The sequence below is a fragment of the Ciconia boyciana genome, chromosome 4 (genome assembly GCF_034638445.1).
Source record: "Ciconia boyciana chromosome 4, ASM3463844v1, whole genome shotgun sequence".
Classification (NCBI taxonomy): domain Eukaryota; kingdom Metazoa; phylum Chordata; class Aves; order Ciconiiformes; family Ciconiidae; genus Ciconia; species Ciconia boyciana.
In genome coordinates this window covers 35,119,265-35,142,280 of record NC_132937.1, presented here as the reverse complement: position 1 = coordinate 35,142,280, position 23,016 = coordinate 35,119,265, and positions in this window count along the sequence as shown.

The following is a 23,016-nucleotide window of genomic DNA, read 5'->3' as shown; positions in this document are numbered from 1 at the left end:
AGAGTGAGGGATGAGATAATGGAAGTGGGTATTTCCTTTGGGATGTGTTCAATTCTGAACCTCCAGCTCTACTGCTTGCTGTAGGCACTATCAACAAGGAGCAGTCTGAGTACCAGGAGAGATGGTGACTCCTCCAAGAGGTGACTGGTTGATTTTGCTAGCTGTGCAATTCTGACCAAATTTGTATTGACAAGTGATCTAGTAATGGACAGAACTGATGCAACGATTATCTGAGTGTTGCCTGAGCCAAGCTCACCACGAGCTAACTGAGGGATATGTACCACAAAACTGCCTGAAGCTCTCATTTGTATTTAAAAATTGATTGCTGGAAGACGAACAGACAAAGTGAGCTCTCTGGAGTTCTCTGTATGCAACAATCTTGTAATGTAGGATGCTGGTTCCTCTTTGTTTATTCTGAGAGTAATATACTTGCTAGGGTTTTTTTGTGAGTATTTTGCTTCATTGGTAATGCTATTTGCTGTTTTAACACTCCATTTCTGGCAGGAGACTGGCAGAAATAACACAACAGCAGTTGGAAAGATGGAAGCTGTAATTAAAAGTGTTCCTGAAATTAACTGCACGGGCAGGCAGCATCATCTTAGTGAAGGATACACATATTAACTCAAGAAATATGTAATGTTTATATTTGCTTCCCAAGGCTGTGCAGTAACTTGAAACAAAGTATTAATCCCTGTCTTCCCAACCCCCTTCTCATAGCATTGTAAAACTTTTCAGACCTGGATACACAGCTCTAGATATTGCTGATAAAAAACAGAGGGCCATTTTAATGAGAACAAATCATAAATCTAGGATTTAGCTCCCAAGGAAACAGATCAGGAGCTAAAGGACAGCCAGGCTGTTTCTAGTTTAGGTAGCTCTAACAGAAAATAAAAATGTAAAGCTATTCTGCCTCTGTCATTTGCCAAATATCTGTCAAGAAAATAACACTCTGAATAGAGGAGAGAGTGTTTTGTCTCCTATGAGGAACTGTGCAGGTACCAAGCCTGAGAATAGCCATTGTGCCAATAGTGGTGGAAGCCCAGGTCCATTCCTTTGGGTGGAGTTTGTGTTGCAGAATTTTCGCCGAATGTCTGGGTAGGGGTGTTAGGCTGTTTGTGCCCTCTCTTTGTCTCTCCTTCAGCTTAGAGATGAATAGTGGTTCCATCCTTTGTCCTTTAGCCTAAAGTAACCTCTTACAGTTCAAGAACTCTGTCAGGAGTTTCTGTTTGATGTTATGACACAGATATTAAGAAGTGCCTCAATGTCTAAATCTACTGTGAACTGACAAGGCTGTTACATGTGCCTACAAAAATCAATCATTAAGCCTTATAATTGCCTAATCTAGAGGAAATGCCTTGGGACAATAGATGGCTAAAGATTTGGTGAACTAGGCCAACCACGTTTCTCTGCAAAGATAGTTTTGCAGAATGGAAAATCCCCAAGTCAAGCAAAAAGGGCTGATGTAAGGCTTTCTGAACCAGAGACTGGCTGGGTCAGCAATGACTCTGTGATCCATAGTACATGCTTGAGTCAGGAAAGGAAAGAGGTGGGGATGCTATATGATGTAAATGTGCAGAAGTTCCTGTTTGGCAGATGGAGAGCTGAGGAACAAGAAGCGGGGGTGGGGGAGGGAGAGAGAGAGAGAGAGAGAGAGGAGGGACCCAGAATTCTGGGGAGATGCCATATGCATGGTGACATCCTGCCTGCCTCATATCACTCAACTGTTTTGTTTTGTTTTGTTTTTTCCCCAGTTTCTTTTTAGCATGATGTGGAAAGAAGGCAGAGAAATGGATTACTGTGAGATTTTTAAAATTTAAATTAAATTTAAATTATATATAACTATACTTTTGTTTTAGAATCCTAACCAAAGTTTGTTCTATACTTGCCTCATGCCCCTGCTTATTACATCGTAAATGCAAAGTGCTGGCATGGTGGACTGTATGAGGAAGGGCATTTTTCAGTTGGGTGGGGAGGCAAACATTGTCTGAGGGCTGTGGAGTCCCTGTTCTGTGAAGGAACATGTGGCAGGCTGTTAGGAGAAACTGTAATGCTTCCTTTCTGGGCCCAGGGTAGCTTCGGAGCCCAGAGCCCAAACCAGGAGAAAAAAAAAAAAAAAAAAAAGCCAGTATGTGGATTCTGCAGCAGGAGAAATATAACAAATGCTTTAATCTATCAGAAGGACAAGATATTTTAACCTGAGCAGGACCATTGCTGTTAATAAGGGTCACAACAGCTCACGTAAGCTGGAGTGGCAATATTTAGTACTGAATACTACGCTTTTTTTTCTTTAATAGAAGTATCTATTTTTAACAGTTTTAAAACATATATATACTACTTGAGTATAATAATACATAATGTCATTTAAAATGTAGATGCCAATGAAGCAGAGAGTTAAGGGACTAAAATCCATTAAATAAATTGAGGAAAATTACAGTTAGAACGACAATAGTGTCTATAGCAAGTCAAATATTTTTAACACTTCTAGGTAGTCTCAGGCCAGATTCTTAGACAACTTTAATAATCAGTGGCATTAATGGGAGCTATACTGATTGATGGCCTCTGTGGGTTTGTCTCTCTTCAGTTTTGCTGTGCAAAACTGAGTATGTCTCCAGGTCAACCAACACAGTAGCCAAACTTCTTTTTCTTTCGGTATTTTTTCTTCACTCTCTGTTGTCAGTAAGATTCCTAGAAAAATAAAACAATATAGTAGGCCTGTTAGCAAGATTGCTGGAATCTAGGGAATCTGTCCCTTCCCTCTCCCCCCTACACCAACCTGGCTTTTGGATCAAGCCTGCAACTTAGGAGGGGAATATAATGGAACTGTGAGTACCTGCTGAGTTGTACTAACTCTTGTTTTGGTTGCTAGCAGGAGAGTTGGCTTTTATAAACAAATATATTTTTCATTACTTAGTTGTCTTGATTTTCACATACAGCTTCTTTTTCCTTTAGTGTCAGTTATAAAATCTAGGAGTTTCTATGCTCACTTGCTGGGTAACGTTCAATACCAGTAAGAACAACAAATTTGTTAGGAAAACAATCAGGAAATGTCTTAAACACCATTAGTTTTAGTGCATTATTGCTCATAGTAATGTATTACCTAATTCACACCTTTTGTCCCTCTGGGGGACAGACTGAGGCACAGGTGAGTAATGCTGAACACTGAATGATGCCTGCAGTATTCTCTGAAACCCTTAACAAAGCCCACTTTGTTCTCTGAAACCCCAATTCACTCATTTCTGCCCTTCCCCATCCTTCTAGGGAGACATGCTGAAACCCTCCTGTCCCCCATCAGTATCTTGAGCACCCAGAGGCTCCCCCAAGCTTTCCCAGCCCTTTTCTTTACCCTGACCTCCATTGGACTATTCCAACCTGCTAAAACTCTCACTGACATTTCCCAGGCTCCCTCCCACCTCCAGAACTTCCTGGACTCCTTCCAGTTACTTCTGCAAAAATACTGCACTGCTGAGCAGGAGACTGGCTCTGTTCAGGTAAACCATTACCAAGGTTTAAACAGCAATATACTGGAATGTAAAACTTGGATTCAATAACAGTTCAAAGACTGCAGGAAATGCTACATTTTTTACAAGTGCTTTCTGGCTTCCTTTAACTGGAAAGCATAAGGCAAGGGAATTCTGTCAGGAGTTACAACAGCTATTGCTGTACCCCAAATCTAAAAAAATAGAATTTGTTTGAGTGTCCAGTGGAACATATATATTTCTCTGCATCAGTAAAGATTCCTTGCTTAAAGGTTCATAGCCCGAATCACTCTAAGGAATAGAAGTCAATACCTAGCTATTCTTCAGAATACCTTGCTTAAGAAGCAGTCCCTTTTGGGTCAGATCTCCAGTCCCTGACATGACTGCATAAAGCAACTGCAGAGCTTCTTTAATGTAGAAGTTGAGAAGTCTTCCTGATGTGGACGAATAGTGATTATCAGAAAGCCCTTGAGGCTTGTTCTATATGTTTTCTGCTCTGCTTGGTGCTGTGGCAAGCTGAACATAAGACTGGGAGTTAAGATCTTACATTCAGTTGGCTTACTGTGGTACTAATACAGATATGGGAACACTAGTGGACTTTCCATAGAATACAACCATTTGCACCCTGGAGAGAATGGGAAAAGAGGAAGAAATATAAGGCTGATCAGAAGCTATTCATCAGCTGGACAGTAAAGTCTTTTAAGCACATGTCCACTAAATATTGTCCTTAATAGACAAATAGTTTTTGGAGATACAAAATCTCTGTCTTCAAGATATGTACCCGTAATAAAATCAGCCATTTTTGATTTATAGTGGATAAAGTAATTCAAATATTAAACTATTAAAACAGATTGCTAGATAAGGAGAGGAATAGTAAAGGCTTCATTTAAACTAGCATGGGAACAGGATAAAAGAATAGAAAGTGAGATAATGACGGATAGGCAGAATACATGTTTTAAAACTACAAAGCTGTATGAAACATTGTACAACTTAAAAACATCTAGAATATTGAGTAAAATATTTTAAGGTATATGAAAACACTCCAGCAGCATCTCCTTTCTGCTGAATGTCTCCCTAACCTAAAAAGTAGAGCAAGTGAACTACAGAAAAAATAGATCTTGCTTGGATATTAATCATAGATGAGATTATATACTGACAGTGGATAAAGCAAACCATTCCATTTATAAAAGATGAATGAATGAAAAAAAAAAAACCCCAAAGAGGCAATATAGTACAGTGTTCCTCTGTGTTGTTAAAAAGCTACTAAAAGCAGAGTTTGCTGCCTTTCTGTGATGAGTGAAATTAGTCCTTCGTATATTCCTCCACCCATAATACTTTGCTAATTGAGCAGAAGGGCAAAAGCATGTTAACACAGTGTTATTGAGGTGATCGATTTGACTTCCCATTTGCCTTTTTTATGAGCATTTACATGGTCAAGTGGTGCATCCCTTGTAACATGAAACCAAAAAATTTAGATTGCGTGTTCAGATGTCAAGAGATGAAGCTGATCAAATGTATTTCCTCAATAACAAAATGCTTAGAAGCTAGAATACTGTTAAGATAACACTGACATCAAATCCTAGCCTACATAAACTTCCAAACTTCATATCATGCTATTTCTACATTGTCATTTTCAATTATGATGAACCTACAATAGTAATGCACACATCAAAAGTACTTTGACATGAACTTCAAAATGCAAAATCTCATGTCTGAGCTGCTGGTGTTATTTTAAAGAATTTATTGAGATTTTTTTATTTTAACATGGAAAGGTTAGAATTTCTGCTAACATTTATTCATGGTCTGCTAACCACTCCAAAATAAATACAATCAGCTTTTCCACACATGATCAGCTTTGCGGCACACACCAGCCAGAATAAGCAAGCAAAGATATTTAGTGTCCTCCATTACCTTTTGAAATGCATTATGTATAACATTATTCAAGTGTATATGGACACAGTTGTTCAGTATTATCTGGGCTTTGAAGAGATCAACACATGAATGCAAAGGGCAGATTTTTCACCGTGATGGATCCAAAGAGTATGTGCTTGCACTTTAAAAATGGTAAGGAAAGGAAGGACAGGGAGAAGTAATGCTATAAGGGAGGCAATGTGCACTATGAAAGTTTAGGATTATGCTAGTCACTTGTAATGAGTTACGAGTGGAGTTCAGCATGAAAAGGAATGGAAGAGAAGTGTGAGCTAAGAAATGAACATCATCTTATTGGGCATTTCCATTCAAGAAGGAGGAAAAGAATCAACAGGCTGTTCAAGTTACTTGAATTAATGTTTTGTCTATAATTCATGAAAATATACTGGTTTTATGTTCTTAGTCCATGTAAATTTGTCCTTCTTCAGAGACAGACTCAGTGATGATCCTAATCCAGACAAACTGAGTCATTTTGTCTGTCTTTACTATTATTGAATAACACTATTTCCTAGAATCTTGACTGGTATTACGGTAACAGTGAGATTCTGAGAAGTCTGTGTTGGCAGGAAATAGTATACAATCTAAATACCAAATTTTTCTGCATGTGAAAACGCCGGTTAATTGCAGTGTGCTAACAGGCATCACAATGCTAAGTCAAGGCAACATGCCTAGAGTTTTTCTGGGATGATGTGCATTTGTTTTAGGCAATGGCCTGTCCTCACTCCCATGTTCTTGGTACCTGTTCTTAATCTTATTAAAATAACTGGAAAATCATGGGATTTTTTTGACATTTTCTTCACTGCAGCCATGTCAAAGTATGTCTCCTGGAGAAATTAGTTTAAGTGTAATATAAAGGTGGACAGCTATATTGTAAACAACACAGTTATTTTCATGTCAGTTCCTCTACAATCTATAGCAGAAAAGAGTGTTCAGAACTATGCTTATTCTGAACTGCTTTTCTTCCACACCTTACATCAGAGAAACTGACTGCAGTTACAATAGTTTGTGCTTCCTCTTCTTTACCTCTACCTCTCTTAGTTGCAAGAAACTTTCAGAGTTGCAGATTTAAAGACCAAACCAAACCAAACAAAAATAAAACAGTGCAATGGCACTTCAATGGCATTGCATTGCCCTGGAATGGCAGTGGGGGAACTGGGGTCTACCCTAAAACCTCAGTTGTGTGTGTATTAGAATGTGTGTAGCCTTGCTAACTCAGTATTCTGCCCTTATTTTTAAACAACCTCAGTGCTCCACTTGCAACCACATCATGTGCCTTGTATGCAGGAAAGTACTTAGATATGAATTCGAGTTTCATTTCCTGGGAATGCAAATAAAATACAGATACAAAACTACCTAGAAGAATAGTAGGATGGATTCTCCTTTTGCCTTTAAATGCCTTTATATCAATGTATCCTCATTAGTGGGGATACATTGATATAAGAGGAACCTCAGTGGCTTTCAGGGGACAGTCTTGTTTTTTTGTAGAAAATATGACTTAGATATTTCCCTCTCCTGCCTCCCATACCTATTGTTATACACTGAGATGCAAACCATGGGCAGCAGCAGGCTTTCCAGATGGGAAAGTGCAGGAAGCAATCTGGTATAGCATTTTCAGGTACTGTTGTGTAACGGTTGGTATGATTTTATTTGCTTTTGATTTGTATTTTGTTCACAGAAATAATACATTCAGGAATCATGCTAATCAGTCCATGAAAATGTCAACCCAGGAGATGACAGATATGACACAAATACTTACTGGTCTTTCGACCTTACATGATTGTCTAGTTACTTGCAACTTTGAACAGGGAATAGAATAAAGAACATCCTGAATAGAAGTACTCTGGGCAACTATTGAATATATCTAGGCTTCATGTTGATGCACAGTGTATATCTAAAAGACTTAATATAGTGGAACTATAACTAGTGACCCTACAGTAGTCCTTATTCATACTGACATCAATTTCAACAGGGATTTTTTTGGATGAAGGTTTTGAAATCTGACAAAAAATGTCTCTTGCTGATCCAATGCCAATGCTAGACCATTGCTATTACTGTATGGTTTCTTTTTTGAAATGTTTTTTAATTTCTCTAAAAATGCCCTAATATTTTTTAGATTCTGGCTGATCTCTTGTATTCTACAGAGGAAGCCTATTCTGCAAGAAAAATTACACTAATGCAATTATTTTTGAAATGTTAGAAGGGGCCCTGATTTGTCATGTCATACATCATTGTGTTTGCTTTTATACAGATCTCTGGGAACTACTACAATTTTTATTCTCAGCCTTTCAATAAAGCAGGAAAATGGATGTTAGAGCCATCATGCTAAATCAGACCAGTGCTGCACTGAATCCATGTCACTGTCCAGTCTGTAACCAAAACCAACTACTTCAGAGTAGGATACATAAAACCTACAGAAGATTGATGATTAAGTCTGTCCACATCTTCTTGACTATTTAGGTCTGATCACACCTTAAAACTAATTGTTAACATTAGTAGTCTCTGCTTTACATCTGACAGCTGTATTTCAAACATTCACTCTCTATAAAGCACTGGTTTGTTACTTCAGCTTTTCCAAAATGGGAGCCATTAAAATAAAGTGAGAATTCAAGTGGTGAAGAAATCAAGATGGTATTAAGTTTATTGTGTTTTGTCTAGCCTTAGGAAATCATTAGTTACCAAGTACAGGTGCTCTGAGGAGCAGTAAAATATTCTAGACTATGCTGTCAGACCAGCGAATAGTAAAATGCTGTGCTGAGTTTCTTATTAGACATGTTTTTCCCTGATTATGGTTAAGTACCATCTAGCTAAAGTCCTTTAGGTGATTCATACAGAATTAGATATGTAATTGATTTTGTTAAGGTTTTAGTAAGTTGATATGGGATACAAAACTTCCAAGAATGTGCACAAGCTTTTGTGTGGAACTTCTAGAGTTAGTTAGTGCCTATCCAAATGGTAACTGAACAGCTCTAATATCTGTGTACTTGGTATACCTCGTTTTATGTATCACTGCAGTACAAAACAGCTTGTCCAGCAGAACTGCAGTAGACATTTCTGGTCACCCTGAACTGGCATGTCAGCTCTTGCTAGACCAGAAGGTAATTCATATATCTCCAAGGAATTAAGCTGAAAATCAAACGAAGATTGTTTATTTCTCCAGATACAAGTGTCCTTGTAATATCTTCACAAACAAAGACACAGATAATACAGATGCTTATTTTGCCATCTACTGGTTCTCTTTTTACTTATGAACAACAAAAAAATAGGGTTTTTTCTGTACGTTTTCTATGTAATAATTTTCAGAAGTTGTAAGTAGAAAACAGTTGTCACTTTTACTGTATCTATAATCTATATCTATAATATATATTTAATCTGGGCTATAAGATTCTGCAATATTTTATTTTTAGTCACTCCATTATTGGTAATTATAATGGTGCCCTGCTAGTAAATTAAATATTTATTTCAGTCTTTCTTATGTATACATTGTCAGTACTTCCTAGATATCTTTATAAGGTTGTGAGTTTGGAAAGTTTGCCATGCCCTTTCTTAACAGAAAAGGGATCAGCAATTCCATAACTTCAAATAATGTAGCAGGAAACCTGCTTTCTGAGCTGACCTGGCTGAAATGATAATTTATGCAGTGTTCTGACTGTATCAATAGGCCTAAAAAGAGAGCGAAAGAAGGGGAGAGGGAGGGAAAGAGAGAAACCAAAGCCTATGCCGAAGATCGAATGCTAATTGCAGCTGAAGACAAGCACCTGAATTTCCGCCACAAAGGGAGAATAGTGTTGCCAGGAGCATTGCAATGGCCATTTGGCATTTCAGCTGTCGGCCCTGCAGCATATAATCATAGGGTGTATTTAAGTTCTCCAGCAATTGCAAGTCTACTAAAAATGTAGTATTCTGACATCCATCAAGCTGAAGGAATGACAGGTAAAAAATACATATGAATATAAATTGCATTCTTCCTGAGGGTGCTTTTTGTATAAAAAGTGATTGAGCTTGCATTTGCGTAAGGTTTTTCATTTTTCTTCTTTGCAATCCTTGAAGTCACTTGGTAACAATAACACAATGTAATTGTTTTATAAAACTATTATGGGTATTTAGCTTCATAAGGACTACCTGTGCAGTATGCAGAGAGAAATTTTCCACTGCTGCAGTACGAGAGTCTCTGTGCCTTTGAAAAGTGCATGCCATTTCCCGCAACATGTCAAACAGTTTTAAAGATGGTTGCGAGGGATTTGGAAACCACAGCTGTCTTTCTTTCCTGCTCCTTTGGAAGCTATCTGGGCTAACAGCAATAGCCTCTGTTCCCTTCATGTGATGACATTCCCAGAAGAAAGGTCTTTTATGGGATGGCTTCTAGGTCATAGAAAATAAAAGTCACTGAGTGGCCTGTGTGGCAAAACCTAAAGAAATGGAATGAAATACCAGCTTGGCAGTGACATAGGGTAGAAACCCCATATCATAGGCAAGTAGCAGTTAAGCCCTTGCTAACCTCTATCATTGTGGGATTCTGGTTGAAAGCTTATCTTCAAGAGCTAAGATATTCAGGTCCCTGCCCAACACAGCGTTGATAGATAGGCTTAATGTTAAGTATATTAGTAATTCTACTGAGTCAACAATAGTCTTCATGTCATACAAGGACTTTCCAGTTAAAAGTCTCAAGTAGACAGTGCTATACAGGCAGAATGTTGAAGAATTGAATGAAAAGCATAGTTTTAATCCACTAAGTCAGGAACATCTTTTCCTGCACCCTGACTGAGCTGCAAGATATGTGAAAAGGTTTTGGCCGTTGTGCAGGCGAACACATTGTCACCTGGCTGCTCTGATGCTGGGATAACAGGGCCAGTAGGCTGGAATTAAGAGGGTAAGGGAGCCAAACAGCTGGGATCCCTTTCTAGGGAAGGGGGCATTGACAAAGCAATTGGAAAGGGGGCACCAGCCCTCAGCCTCTGGAAGGGACTCCTGTCAGCTATGAAGGAAAAATATCCCTTCAAGGAAGATGTTATATATCACCCAGGCAAATGGACCACCATGGAGAGAAGTATCCAGTACCTGAGGGAATTAGCTGTGCTGGAGGTGGTTTATAGTGACCTGAACAATGAGCAGGTATCTAAAGGTCCAGATGAAGTCTGGTGCACACAACCCATGTGGCAGAAGTTGGTACAGAGTGCACCAGAATCATATGCCAACTCAATGGCAATACTGACCTGGAAAGACGGAGAGGGTCCAATGGTGGATGAAGTGGTTAGCCAACTCTGGGAATACGAAGAAAGTATCTCTTCCTCCCTCATCTCAGCTGTGGAGAAGCTGTCCCAAGAGGTCCAGCAACTCAAAGAGAATACATCCTACTTTCCACCTGTATGGACCAGTATCTCAGATATTAGGAGTCAGTGTTTTTCTATTCAAGAGAGACAATATAGAGGGTACACATCATGGGGCACCCTATGGTTTTACCTGTGTGACCATGGAGAGGATATGAGAAAGTGGGATGGAAAACCTACCTCAACCCTAGAGGCACACAGGTATGTGAGTTGCAAGGAAAAACAATCACACAAGGGGGTTCTTCCAGGAAAACTGCTGCTTCAGTTACCAAGACAGCTCCCTAGACAGAGTCCCCAGACTCCTGAAGGAACTCTTGACTCGTATGTACAAGAAATGGGCAATGGATACTATGACCAGAATTAGAGGGGCCCTGCCTCAAGCCAGGTGGAGGAAAGGGACAACCGGGTTTACTGGACTGTGTGGATTTGATAGCCCGGCACATCAGACCCACAGGAGTATAAGGCTCTAATAGACACCAGTGCACAGTGTACCCTAATGCCATCAAGCTATACAGGAGCAGAATCTATCTGTATTTCTGGAGCAACAGGGGGATCCCAACAGCTAACTGTATTGGAGGCTGAAGTGAGTCTAACCAGGAATGAGTGACAAAGGCACCCCGTTGTGACTGGCCCAGAGGCTCCGTGCATCCTTGGCATAGACTACCTCAGGAGACGGTATTTCAAGGACCCCAAAGGGTGGGGTTTTGGTATAGCTGCCTTGGAGACAGAGGACATTAAACAGCTGTCCACCCTGCCTGGTCTCTCAGAAGACCTTCCTGTTGTGGGGTTGTTGAGGGTTGAAGAACAACAGGTGCCGATTTCTATGAGAACAGTGCACCGGCGGCAATATTGCACCAACCGAGACTCCCTAATTCCCATCCATAAACTGATTCGTCGACTGGAGAGCCAAGGAGTGATCAGTAAGACTCGTTCACCTTTTAACAGTCCTATATGGCCAGTGCAAAAGTCTAATGGAGAGTGGAGGCTAACAGTAGACTATCGTGAGTGCTACCAGTGAGTGCTGCCATGCCGGATATGCTAGAACTTCAATACGAACTGGAGTCAAAAGCAGCCAAGTGGTATGCCACAATTAATATTGCTAATGCATTTTTCTCAGTCCCTTTGGCAGCAGAGTGCAGGCCACAGTTTGCTTTCACTTGGAGGGGCATCCAGTACACTTGGAATCAATTGCCCCAAGGGTGGAAACACAGCCCCACCATTTGCCACAAACCGATCCAGACTGCACTGGAACAGGGTGAAGCTCCAGAACACCTGCGATATATTGATGACATCATTGTGTGGGGCAATACAGCAGAAGTTTTTGAGAGAGGTAAGAAAATAGTCCAAATCCTTCTGAAAGCCGGTTTTGCCATAAAGCAAAGTTAGATCAAGGGACCTGCACAGGAGATCCAGTTTTTAGGAACAAAATGTCAAGATGGATGTTGTCAGATCCCAATGGATGTGATTAACAAAATAATAACTATGTCCCCACCAACTAGTAAAAAGGAAAGACAAGCTTTCTTAGGTGTTGTGGGTTTTTGGAGGATGCATATTCCAAATTACAGTCTGATTGTAAGCCCTCTCTATCAAGTGACCTGGACAAAGAATGATTTCAAATGGGGCCCTGAGCAATGACAAGCCTTTGAACAAAATAAACAGGAGATAGTTCACGCAGTAGTAAAAAATGTAAAAAATGTGTTCTACACCACAGCTGGGGAGAATGGCCCTACCTGGAGCCTCTGGCAGAAAGCACGAGGGGAGACTCGAAGTCGACCCTTAGGATTTTGGACTCAGGGATACAGAGGATCCGAGGCCCGCTATACTCCAACTGAAAAGGAAATATTGGCAGCATATGAAGGGGTTTGAGCTACTTTGGAAGTGGTTGGTACTGAAGCAGATCTCCTCCTGGCACCCCGACTGCTGGTGCTGGGTTGGATGTTCAAAGGGAGGGTCCCCTCTACACATCATGCAACTGGTGCTACGTGGAGTAAGTGGGTCACACTGATTACACAGCAGGCTTGAATGGGAAACCCCAATCGCCCAGGAATCTTGGAAGTAATTATGGACTGGCCAGAAGGCAAAGATTTCAGAATATCACCAGAGGAGGTGGTGACGTGTGCTGAGGAGGCCCCACTGTATAATGAACTACCAGAAAATGAGAAGCAATATGCCCCATTCACTGATGGGTCCTGTTGTATTCTAGGAAAGCATCGGAGATGGAAAGCTGGCGTATGGACTCCTATATGACAAGTTGTAGAAACTGCTGAGGGAGAAGGCGAATCGAGCCAGTTTGCAGAAGTAAAGGCCATCCAGTTGGCTTTAGGTATTGCTGAACAAGAAAAATGGCCAGTGCTCTATCTCTATACTGACTCATGGATGGTAGCAAATGCTCTGTGGGGGTGGTTGCAGCAATGGAAGCAGAGCAACTGGCAGTGCAGAGATAAACCCATCTGGGCTGCCGCATTTTGGCAAGATATTGCTGCCCGGGTAGAGAACCTGTTGTAAAAATACGTCACGGAGATGCTCATGTACCCAAGAGTTGGGCCACTGAAGAACACCAAAACAACCAGCAGGTGGATCAGGCCGCTAAGATTGAAGTAGCTCAGGTGGATCTGGACTGGCAACATAAGGGTGAATTATTTATAGCTTGGTGGCCCCACGACACCTCAGGTCATCAAGGAAGAGATGCAACATATAGATGGGCTCGTGATTGAGGGCTGGACTTGACCATGGGTATTATTGCACAGGTTATCCATGAATATGAAACATGCGTTGCAATCAAACAAGCCAAGCGGTTAAAGCCTCTGTGGTATGGAGGACAATGGCTGAAATGTGAATATGGGGAGGCCTGGCAGATGGATTATATCACACTCCCACAAACCCGCCAAGGCAAGCGCTATGTGCTTACAATGGTGGAAGCAACGACCGAATGGCTGGAAACATATCCTGTGCCCCATGCCACCACCTGGAACACTATCCTGGGCCTTGAAAAGCATGTCCTATGATGACATGGTACCCCAGAAAGAACTGAGTCAGACAACTGGACTCATTTCCAAAACTACCTTATAGACACCTGGGCCAAAGAGCACAGCATTGAGTGGGTATATCATGCACCAGCCTCTGGGAAAATTGAGCGATACAATGGACTTTTAAAGACTACACTGAGAGCAATGGGTGGTAGGACATTTAAACATTGGGATACACATTTAGCAAAGGCCACCTGGTTAGTCAACACTAGCGGATCTGTCAATCTATGTACGGTAGAAGGGGTTGAAGTCCCTGTAGTGCATGTAAAAAATATGCTGGGGGAGACAGTCTGGGTTACTCCTGCCTCTGGCAAAGGCAAACCCATTCATGGGATTGCTTTTGCTCAAGGACCTGGGTCCACTTGGTGGGTAATGTGAAAAGATGGGGAAGGCCGATGTGTACCTCAAGGGGATTTGATTTTGGGTGAAAATAGCCAATAAACTGTTGTTTATTGATGTTATGGTATGTATGAAGTTAATTACTATACAATACTGTATGTTATCACTTTTATGTTTATTATATATCATATCAACAATATTACAGTGAGAATCACCCAGATTAATGAAGAATGAACTTTGATAAAACCAAGCAAAGTACAGTGATGATGGAACCAGAACTGGCTTCAGCATGCAACAATCCAACACCACACACCATCTCTTCTGCTCTGAAAGACTGTTGGCGTCCAAAGTCATGGACTAAAGATGGCGTCCAAAGTCATGGACTAAATGAACTCAACGGATATTTTAGAGGGATGGCCCATAGACTAAGGGAATGATATCTGTTTGTATATATCAAAAGACAGGAAAAGTGGTGGTGATTAACTGGAATGTATTAGAAAGGGTAGAACCTGGGCATGACGTAAATGGTATAGAATAAGGGGTGGATGCTGTCCTGGTTTTGGCTGGGACAGAGTTAATTTTCTTCCTCATAGCTGGTATAGTGCTGTGTTTTGGATTTAGTATGAGAATAATGTTGATAGCACACTGATGTTTTAGTTGTTGCTAAGTAGTGCTTACACTGGTCAAGGACTTTCAGCTTCCCATGCTCTGCCAGGTGCACAAGAAGCTGGGAGGGGGCACAGCCAGGAGAGTTGATCCAAACTGGCCAAAGGGCTATTCCATACCATATGGCATCATGCTCAGTATAGAAACTGGGGGGAGTTGGCTGGGGGGCAGCGATCACTGCTCAGGGACTGGCTGGGCATTGGTCAGCGAGTGGTGAGCAGTTACATAACTTTGGGTTTTTTTGTTTTTCCCTGGGTTTTGTTCCTCTCTCTCGTTATTTTCCTTTTCATTACAATATTATTGTTGTTGTTATTATTATTATTATTATTATTATTATTATATTTCATTTCAATTCTTAAACTGTTCTTATCTCAACCCATGAGTTTTCTTACTTGTGCTTTTCCAATTCTCTCCCCCATCCCACTAGGAGTGGGGAGAGTGAGCAAGCGGCTGCATGGTGCTTAGTTGCTGACTGTGGTTAACCCATGACACCTCTGTAGACTGAAACATGAATTTTCTTTCTCTTTGGGAAATACCTTCCTTGAAACATATTTTCTTCAGCTCCATCTCAGTAGTGGCAAAGGGAGAAGTTTGAAGGTCAGACCTGAAGAGATCCTTTATTTCAATACCTGCAAACGTATTGAACAAAACAAAGCTGTACTTCAAGTCAGTGTCCAATTTGGAGGATTGTGGACACAGCTAAACAGGATTATTGGGAGCAGCCTAAACTCATTCATGTATTCATTCTCTCAGACTGAATATACCTTGCTTACCTGGATATAATAGCTTGAATCTTTCTGTGTGTCACTTTGTTGGATCTTGGAAGTGTAGTTTACACAGCAAAATCGTAATTCTGTATTAATTTTGTTGGAAGTTTTGTCTAAATAATGACACACAAATGAGCCTTCTGCATCTGGACTGTTCACCCAACTGAAAAAGCACAAAAACTCTCCACCCTGCCTGCAAACCTGGTTCAACATTACACTCAGTTACCCCAGTTTACAAGCAAATGTACAGCTAAAATAATGTCTCCATAGTAAACTACTGCTGCAAGCATTGTGAGAATATCTGCATCAAGGCATGCCAAAATGATGACTCAAGACCATCTACTGTAACATTTTTCTTGAATAGCAAGAAGATAATGAAAGTGCCCAGCTTCCACTATACCCTTCAAGATTTGTCTAATGACAGGAGCAATTGAAGGCTCAACGAATTTTAGGATTAAGTACAGTATGAATGTAAGAAGACACATCTTGTGTTCTGATGTGCATAGGCAGTAGATCTCTTGAGAGCAGTCACGGCTACCACAGACCCAGACTGAGGCCAGGCTCTGGGCTTGACTGGGATAGGAGCTGTGGTAATTCAGTGTAATTCAGAAAGCCTCTACAAGCAAGGCTGCAATGGAGACATAGAAGGAATTTAAAGCTACTTCTCTGATAAAAAAATTGAGAAAGAAAGACGATATTAAATGCAGGGCAAGAGGCCACATACAATCCCATAGCTGAATATTCCTGCGGGGAAAAAGAGAAAGGAAAACAGGCCCACATGAAGAGGTGCCCTTAAATTAGTCTTGAAGCAAAAATCTGTGGTGACCACTGATCTGAGATCATTTATTCCCCATCTCTAGCTGTTAAGTTTACATATCTCAGCTGGGCCCATTTGGTATTTATCCTTTCTCTAGGGAGAGAAGGGAAAAAACAGTGTACAGACTTCCCAGTCTTTGAAAGCCCAAAATAATAGCTGTTACACTTCACATTGGCTGACCTTTGCGAGTGAGGACATGCCTCCAACTGGCTCAGCTGTTTTCTCAGTAGAGATGTTAGTGTGCTGCACATACTCCACGCTACCAAAGGAAACTTTAGGCACATCTTAGTAATCAGGGCTCCGATGAAAGCAGCTTTCATTTTCATGAGAAGATTCCTTCCAGACTGCACCTGGCAAATTAAGAATTGTTGTGAGTTCACTGTGTTTAGATTGTGTGACACTGCTAAACCTAACAAATGGTATTGCTTCATAAACTAAACATACATTTTATTGTAGTAATGCATCAAAAGATGATGCCCTGAGATAGTTCTTCAGATAACTCTGCAGGCACTACAAAATGATTACTTCAAAATAAGAAAGCACAAGAAAGACTGTTCTTCATAGCCTATGCTATAGACTCTATGACCAAGAGTTTAGCTGCATCTGGTCTAGCCATTTTCTTTGAACTTCAGAACAGTGACAATGAATGTGGCTTAAAAATGAAATTTGATTTTTGTCATGATAGTATGGCTGCCTAAGAACTCTCTTCTCCTTGATAGTGCATCAGCTACTATAGTAAGGGCTGGGATCAAGTTTAATAAAGATGTGTCATAAAAAACCAGGGAAAAAAGCATGATAAAAATGAAATCAGCTTCAAAAGGAAAGTACTTCTTACTCTAAAGTAAAGTACTTCTTACTCTATGGCTCCACTGCCTGGGCCATAAAAAGGTCTCAAGGGAAAAAGAGGGCAAATGAAAGAAATGTTCTTTCTTGTTCTTCTGTGCATGGTACCAAAGACCTTGCTATTTAGGTAGCAACTTTACAAGAAAACAAAGCTCTAACACCATGTGAAGCACCTAAACTTGTGGATGGATTTCAAAGTGTGAAGAGTAGTGGAAAAGACATTCCCGGTATTGGCTTAGGGGTAGGTTATATTTTAGGTCCCAATCCACAGGAATTTAAGAGAGGCTTGGAAGCTCCATTTACATTTGCATATGGTATGGCTGGACTCTAGATAAAAGTGCTGGGAGCAGAAAGAATTAAGTGGTGCTTTTTGAGCTTGGGTGTGTGGGGTATTGGTCTTTTACAGTTACTGGTCAGACAAATAAGTTCTAGTTTGCAGCTGCCATATGGCTACCTCATATACATTTCCAAGTCCTGACAGCAGCTGGTGAGAGGTTCAAAATTATTTTTGTTCAAGAATTTCTCTATTGCAGTTAAGATTTTAGAGGCCAGAATTAGAGGGTGCTGAATTCTTTCAGCTCCAACCAAACACAGCAGAAGTTGAAAGCATGCAGATTGGATCTTTTGAAGATACCAGCTGAACATCTTGTGGGAAAACTGTGCTTACATGATCATGCTGCTCTGTGTTATGCATCTTGGAAACATAAGATTAATGTTGTGCAGGAAATACTGTAACAGGCCAGAAAACTAAACAAACAGCAGTTATTCCCCACTCTTAGCTATTTCATCAACTTTCTGCTATTGTTACAGATGGTTTGACTAAAAACAGAGAGAAGTGAGTCTGAGCGCCGCTCCTACAGGAAAACCTGCAGTGCAACATAATGGGTAAGGAAATCTCTGCATATTCTATTAGACAGTTCTTCTCAGTCATTCCAAATGGGGAGGGGAGGAGGCAAGGTTTGCTTTCCTGTGAAGGGACGCAACAAATTCCTGGGGATATCAGCTACAGTCTGATGTCACAGTGATCCCAGGCAATCAACTGCAGAGCAAACCATTCAGCCATGGAGGTATCTAACAAACTTGCACAAAAAATAATCCCTGGGGAGAAGCCTCAGGAGTAATCACACACATAATCCTGTTATGAAATAAGTCCCTTGTAAGCTTTAAAGGTTAAATGACATCAAGGCCCTCCGAAAATAAAAACAAAACAGATCATCAGGGAAATTGTTCTGATTGTTAGAGTATCAGAACAGTGTTGCCAGTTGAAACACTCTAAAGGACACTTGTCTGAGAAACCATATGGTACAATTAATTGGACAATGACCTGCACACACAGCAAGCTGCTCTCTAGCTGCTAATACTGGGGTACTGAGGAGGGGGAAGAAAAAAATTGCTATGAAAAGAACCACCATAAGATTGCAGGCAGAAAATTCAGCAAATGAACTAAACTCTTGTAGAACTGTGATTCACAAAAAGATAATTTCTTTTCTGGATTACAGATGAGGAGAGGTGTATGGATTCCTACGACCTGTTAGAGTTTCAGGTACATATAATGCCTCTGCACTGAGAATACTTCACAGTTTACTGAGCATGAAGAGTACTCATTGTATTCCTAACCAGTCATGGTTTGGTGTGTCTCAAGCAGGGCAAAATTGGATGTCTTTGTTTAGAATTAAATAAAAAATGCTGCAGTGTGACAGACAGTTCAAAAAGAAAGAAGGAAACATAAAAATGCTTACTTGAAAAGAGTGGACATGAGAAATGTGCAAACAAAGTGAAAGGGAACGTATTCTGAAAGAAAAGCCTGGCTGCAACGTAAGGACTTGTCCTCTCATAGCATGCAGCACTAGGCTATGATAAACCCAGTGTTATTTGCCAGTGTTGTTTCTGCCGCTCTGATGTATACGTTAAATTTATATAAAACTGAGTTCTTCGAGTTGTGGCATAAGCCTTGAGACTATTAATTCTGAATGTGTGGATCTTGGATACGTGGACTCTTAATAGCATATGTAATTATTACCTTGCTTATTTAATTAACACTTACATCCTTCAGAAGAAAAACAGAATTATGTAAGTTGGTCATCAAGCATTTGAGTTTCTGCTGTTAGAATGGCAGACTGATCTACCTGCAACACCTTACAGCAGTTTATCTGTTATTTTATCTGTTTTGCAGGTAGGGTGCTTCTCCCTATCTTTGGTTGCCCCAGGATTTCAGCTGCCATTTTCCCATTGTTGATTTTTCAAACAAGCACTGTTACGTCTTTTCCAATCCTGCCATTTGTGTTTGGAAGGAGATAAGAATGCCTCTATCTCCAGCCAAACCCATCTTATTTTTTTTTCCCTGTGATGCCTACAAAAGCTTCTGCAATTGTTATGTAACTGTGTCGTGGTTTAACCCCAGCCGGCAACTAAGCACCTCACAGCCTCTCGCTCACTCCCCCTCAGTGGGATGAGGGAGAGAACAGAAGAGTAAAAGTGAGAAAACTCATGGGCTGAGATAATGACAGTTTAATAGGTAAAGCAGAAGCCGCACACGGAGGCAAAGCAAAACAAGGAATCCATTCACTGCTTCCCATGGGCAGGCAGGTGTTCAGCCATCTCCAGGAAAGCAGGGCTCCGTCACGCCTAATGGTTACTTGGGAAGACAAACACCATCACTCTGAACATCCCCCCCTTCCTTCTTCTTCCCCAGCTTTATATACTGAGCATGACGTCATATGGTATGGAATAGCCCTTGGTCAGTTTGGATCAGCTATCCTGGCTGTGCCCCCTCCCAGCTTCTTGTGCACCTGGCAGAGCATGGGAAGCTGAAAAGTCCTTGACTAGTGCAGCAACAACTAAAACATCTCTGTATTATCAACACTGTTTTCAGCACAAATCCACAACATAGACCCATACTAGCTACTATGAAGAAAATTAACTCTATCCCAGCCAAAACCAGCACATACTAACATGCAGACCATTGCTTAGGATGGTAAGACATTAACTTTGTTGCCTGTACTGCTTCATCTGGTTGTTTCCATCTGTGGATTCCTGTAGACTGCAAGACATTTTCAGCCAGGATCATAATTTTCTTCTATGTTTGTAAACAACGTAGACCTGGGACTCCAGCAGGGCTCCCTGCTGGTAAACAGCAACAGCACCGAGCAACAACAAAATAGTGCATGTTGGATGACTACATGTTTAATGGAGAAGACAGTAAATATTTTTCTTAATATTTTTTGCATTTTTTTAATGAAGTGAATGGTGTTACCAACATGAGTAAATTAAAAGGGCTGCACTGAAAGGATTTATTGCAAACTTGATGTCACAGAAATTAAGTTTAGGAGTTGCTTGAATTATTTTGAGGGAAATAGCTACATGGAAATCATGGGTTTTGTAGTGAATTAAATGATAGTTGGAATCCGTGCAGGTGGTCTTTAATGAATGGGAAAGGAAGTGAAGACACAAGAGTGTAATATATACAATGAGTGAACACAGGAAGGAAGAATTGTCTACAGTAAGCAAATGGTTGACAGAAAGAAAATTCTATTAAGTAGTGAAACAGATCTAGGAAGAAAGAAAAAAGAACAGATCTAGGAGTTTTGAGGGAAGAACAATCAGAAAGTAGAGACAGTTATTGGGCAGTTAAGGGCATCAATATTTGAAAATGTTTAAGATGCCTGTCTTTCGAAAGAAAACATGGGAAATGAAATTAAATAAATGGAACATGAAATACTTTAGCAATCAATTAAAAAGCAGCATAACTAAAGTAATAATAATAGAGATTCTTTTAAAATAAAAAAACAGTCAAAGGAGTTTGCAAAGAAAAAAGTGGAAAACCCAAAGATTTAAACTATTATTACTGTAGATTGGTATTAAAAAGAAAAGAATAAATCTGGTTGACTTTTACAGCATTGTAATCTGGAAAACCATGTTCAGCAGCTAAATTCAAAAGATATAAAGGTGGTAAACTATCGGTGAGAGCTGAAACACACTAAACAAGGATGAACTGTGTTACACAGGGTGCTATTTTTCAAGTTACAAAACTATATGATTTGGTGACACACATGTTAAGATGCAGTTTTTCAAACACCGTCCTCTGGAAACATTTATTCGGGATTTGATTGAGCATTTCTGTGAGGGATCTTAACTTAGTGTGTAAAAGGGTGGTAACAACAGAGTTGATATTCTGCATCAGGCCCATGATCCAGATCTCTCTGACTGAGGTCACCAAAGACATTCAGTTCATGAATATTAGAACTAAAGCAAGCACTGAGTAATACTTTCGCTGTATGGATACAGCATTTATTTATTCACAAACATAACGATGCTTCCCCTTTATTCTCCATTTCTTTCCTAACTTTGTTTTTATTTTATTTGTTTGTATTTATTTTATTTTGTGCCTCAGGCAGTCATTGAATAGACATTTTTCAGAGAATTTAAATTGACAGTTCTTTTTTCTGACCAGTAAGAGCCAATTCAAAGGCCAGCTGTTTTTTCCTGGATAACCTGAGGAAGAACTGGGGAATGAACAGTCCCACAGGAATACCTATTATTTCCCCCAGTAGCTTTGTGAAGATTCTCATAGAATACTCCTAGCTGGTTTTTTTTGAGGAAACCTTGTTAAAAGTGAATTTGTGACAAAAGGCTGCCAAAAAGTAGGAATGAATCCAGCGGGCTTATTGCATGGAAGGTGCACTGTATGTGGCACAATGCTGACAGTATGACAAGAAGTATATAGAGTTCATAAAGTGTCTCTGAGGTCTACTGTGTAGAGCCTATTCTTGCTTTCTTGATGAAACAGCTGGGGAGGACATGTTTCAAAGAGTTTTGCTGCCTTATTCTGAATTTTGCAGCTGAAAAGGTCAACTGAACCTTTAGCATGGGCAAACATAGACATGAAAACATGTTTACAAATACAGAGAAAATAAGGATATAAACCCAGAGTAATTTGTACATTTGCACAGGGACAAATTCTGCTCTCAGTTATAGCTGAGACACAACCTTGTTGACCCAATTAATGTTACCCAAGGGCCAAATTGGCCTGAGGCTGAGTTGGCCCCTTCTTTTTTGAATAACATGATTATTTGGAGAGGCAGCTGTAGAGTAGTCTTAAAGCAGAGGTTAATAATCTAATTGTGTTACATTTTGGGCTAACAAAACTGTAGCATCTGAGTGTGATGAATTATTGAAGAAGACAGAAGATTGTGCATGAAGTAATAAAGGGCAGATGATAAAGACAAACTTATTACAATTAGTAAGTATCACTGAGGTGACACATGGTAGCTTATGATTAGTTTACTGCAAGGGAAATTGGAACAGCTACAGTCAGTAAAAAAGAAAAGTAATGAAGTGAAAAAGAAGAATGCTGGATATAAATATGAAGCAACGAATACAGAAGATGATAAGATGGAGCATAAACAATTATAATGCAATCAGAAATGAACGATATTTAAGAAATAAGTGCCCAACTAAACCAAAACTCTCTTCATTACATAAGGAATAAAGATAAGTTAAAAGCGATAGCAGAGCTTAGGATATGATTTACTGACAGAAAGAAGTATACATAGCTGGACTTATAAAAAGACTTGTTTAAGTGAGGACTCCCAAAAGAATATAGGCACAGACAGTAAAAACATTCTTTATCCAAGGGGAGAAGGAGAAATACTGAAGAAAAATAAGAACTTCCCAACAGAGAAGATCAGGAAATTAGAATGTCTGAAGCCTGTGAAAATGTCAAGACAGATAGATCCATTCCAGATCTCCCAAGGAAGTGGCAGGAGAGAGAGGGAAGGTTTTAGCAGACACATAATAGCAAAGCCATTCTGATGGAGACAGGGAATGAAG